Consider the following 3,882-nt stretch of genomic DNA (forward strand, 5'->3'; position numbering starts at 1 on the left):
GATAAGTAGTCAAAAAAAGTGTGTTTAATGAGAACCTACTATACTCCAAGTGTCTTATAAGAAAGAGGGATGAAATTAACGTTAATTCAGATTCTGCAAGGTGCCCTTTATGATAGCTATATTGTCTCTTGGCCTTATTTATCAGGTTATGACCCAGTTCCTTTTATCACAGTTGCATAGATTTAAAAGCTAAAGATGAGAGAGATAGCTGATCTTTTCCTGTAATGAAGAGACAAAGCCAAGTTTAGTCTCTTTAAGCCAAAAATCGACAACCTCACCATTGTACAATATTAACTGTTAATTTTAAAATATCCTTCAAAATTGTTTTTTGGACACATTTAATTTACAAATTAGGGACAAATTCTACTAAAACAATATGTTCAATGAGAAAAGACTTTAGTGTCCATCATCTTGCTGACTGTATTCTTGACATCCTTATTCCTCAAACTGTAGATGAAGGGATTCAACATGGGGATCACCACTGTGTAAAACACAGAGGCTATTTTGAAGGTGTATCTGGAGTTTTTGGATTGGGCACACAGTAGAGGAAGAGGATGGTGCCATGGAAGAGGGTGATGGCAGTCAGACGAGAGGCACAGGTAGAAAACACCTTACGATGACCACTGGCTGAACTCATTTTCAAGATGGTGACAATGATAAACACATAAGAGGTGAGAATGATGAGTAATGTACTCACATCATTCAAAGTGATGAAGATAAAAAGCAGTAACTGGGTGAGAGAAGTATCAGAGCAAGAAAAAGTGAGAACCGAGGAGAGCTCACGGAAGAAGTGATTGTGTTGAAACCACGAAAAGATAATTTGAAAGTACAGCATGTGATCACCAAGGAACACACTACTCCCCATGCATATGATCACACCACCAGCATAGCACAGAGTCATGGGACATGGCAACTGTGTAGAGCAGAGGGTTGCAAATGGCCACAAAGCAGTCATAGGCCATTACTGATAATAAAAAAGATTCAGTCACAATGAAGGTACCAAAGAAAAAGAGCTGCACTACCCATCCTAAAAGTGAAATGGCTCTGTCTTCTACAACTAGGTTCTCCAGGATCTTCGGAGCAAAGATGGAGGAATAGCAAAAATCCACAAATGAGAGGTGGCTGAGGAAAAAGTACATGGGGGTGTGCAGTTTGGGGTTAATTTTGATGATTACAATCATCCCAATATTCCCTACAACAGCAACACCGTAGATGGACAGAAATACAAAGAAGAGGGGTAACTGTACTTCTGGGTAATCTGAGAAGCCCAAAGGGGTGAATGCGACACCACATTTATTACACTCTGACAACAACATGGCTTCTGTTTGTCAAAATCTGAAAGCCAGTTCTAGAAGTTAAAAAAAAAAATTAAAGAGAGTGGGGATATAGGAAGCTTGGATCAACTTCCCCTTGCTGAGACTGGAAAGAATATCTCTTTCAGAATCTACGCTTTTATTAACCAAAATGTGGTAAATTTTTAAAACTTTAAAACATGATTATGACTTAAAGAATTTAGAGATTTTATGGTAATTTTAAGGCAAGTACTCACGTAGCACCTTCAGTTCTCCTTGAATGTTTCATTTGATAGAAGACAAGCCTAACCTGATGTTGGATTATGTCAGCCTCATAGTCAATAACAAAAATCAGAAAAACCTAAATTATATCATTTAATCATTTGATAACATGTACACACTATGGACATAAAGAATGGACAAACTTGGTGACAGGCCAAGATGGCTGACTAGGTAGAAGCTACCTCGGATCCCTCTTTCAACAAAGACTCAGAAAAACAAGAGAATGAATCACATACATGACAATCTACGAACCCCGACCAATAAAAACAAATCTAAAGAGTTGACCTGAGTGACAGAGGCTGAGAATGAGCAACCACGGTGAAGCAATGACTGTTTTCAGAGCCTGGAGCCAGCGTCCCAGTCAGAAAACCTTGGTGCCAGGCTTTGGACTGGGCACAGGGTTGCTGAGCACGGAATCCTGAGATGGCGCAAACACAGGACGCAGCCCAAGCCCCCAGAAGTGACCTCGGGGGAAGCCCAGGCAGTGCACACAGGCAGAGTGATGCCACTGACAGGAGGAGAAGGCATGGGGAGGCAGAGACTAGTTTTGGAGCTTGGAGTGTGGCGTCCCAGCAGGGGAAATTGGTGCTGGGCTTTGGACTGGGAGCGGAGGAACTGACCACAGCTTCTGAGACAGCACAGGCAAAGGAGGTGGGCCTGACCCTTGGGGGCAATCTCAACCCAGCCAACGCACACAGGCTACACACCCCTCGGGAATCTCAGATAAAAAAGTCATCACCAAGCAAGATAAGTAACTTTGTCTATATTCCGGGGTGCTACTCTCTCCAATCTATCTGATCCCTCCCATCTCCTTCCCAGACGGTTTCATTAACATTGGAACTTCCTGAGTGAGAGAGTGAAGTGCTCTGTAGGTTTTTTTTTTTTTTTTTTTTTTGGTGATTTCCTAACCCATTCTCCTGGCCTGAGAGAAGCAGCTACAAAAAACCCAAGGATCAAAAATCCTTCCCTGACTTCTCGAAATTGGACTAAAAATACAGAACCAGCTCCAGCCAAGCATATGAGATCCACAGTCTTGGGCTTTCACCCCTACAGGGAACAAGGTGGCTATTATAATGCAAAGACATTTCTGATAGGGATCTGACTGTAATTGTTTTAGTGGAGTACTGGAAAGATAAGTTTCCCGGGTCTGCTTTCTCTGTGTATTAAACAGAGCCCTCACTGACCCACAACAGAGAACTGAGGGCTGAAGCTCCCCCCAGACCATCTAGCCTCCTGCCTTAGGGGTCTGAGGATGGTGACACCTACCAATCTGTAGAGGTACCTGCAATGGGTGCCTAAGGTAAAGCTACAGAGTCCACCCACCAAAGTGCTTTAGGAATAGGGACACACCTAGCTCACTGGCACTTGGGGGAAGCCTGTCAGCACTCTGCCCCCCCCCGGATGTGACCCCCTGCTTCTGCTAGAATCTGGTGCACACAACTAGCACCACTACTGCTCTAGGTGTATAGGTGACAGTCTGCACCACATACCTGGTGACCCAAAATCAGATTCTACTCAAGAATACTGAAGGGAATCTTAGGCTTATATATCTGGTAATAGCCCAAACCAGCTGGTAACAGGACATAAGTGATTCAAGGGCTACAACAATCAAGAGAGTGCAATCTAGAAGCCCATCTATGTATATTGAAAGAAAACAAAACAAGACTTAGTGAGCAAATATAAATCATTACAATATCTTATAGATGGCTCAGAGACAGCAGTCGATATCAAACCACATAAAAAAGCAGACCATGATTGCTTCTACAACTCCCCGAACTAAAGAATCAAAATCTTTCCCAAATGAAGATACAATCCTGGAATTGCCAGATGCAGAATATAAAAAGCTAATTTACAGAATGCTTTTTTTTTTTTTCAAGACATCAGGGATGACCTCAGAAATGAAATAAGGCAATCTACAGAAAAAGCCAAGGAACACACTGATAAAGCAGTTGAAGAAATCAAAAAGATTATTCAAGAACGTAGTGGAAAAATTAATAAGTTGCAAGAATCCATAGAGAGACAACATTCAGAAATCTAAAAGATTAACAGTAAAATGACAGAATTAGACAACTCAATAGGAAGTCAAAGGAGCAGAATTGAGCAACTGGAATGCAGAGTGGGGGACCTGCAGGGTAAGGGAATTGACACCAATATAGATGAAAAAAAGCAGATAAAAGAATTGAAAAAAATCAGATAAAAGAATTAAAAAAAATGAAGAAACCATAAGAATCATGTGGGACTCTATTAAGAAGAATAACTTGCATGTGATTGGAATTCCAGAACAGGGAGGGATAACAGAAAATACAGA

The 3,882-nt window shown here is 41.5% G+C and overlaps 1 pseudogene; it reads right to left on the reverse strand.

Moving 5' to 3' along the window:
• Positions 1-380: 380 nt before the first annotated feature.
• On the reverse strand, positions 381-1,316 carry LOC126067801 (olfactory receptor 5D18-like; annotated as a pseudogene).
• Between the last annotated feature and the right edge of the window lie 2,566 nt (positions 1,317-3,882).

The sequence above is a fragment of the Elephas maximus genome, chromosome 25 (assembly GCF_024166365.1).
Source record: "Elephas maximus indicus isolate mEleMax1 chromosome 25, mEleMax1 primary haplotype, whole genome shotgun sequence".
NCBI classification, from domain to species: domain Eukaryota; kingdom Metazoa; phylum Chordata; class Mammalia; order Proboscidea; family Elephantidae; genus Elephas; species Elephas maximus.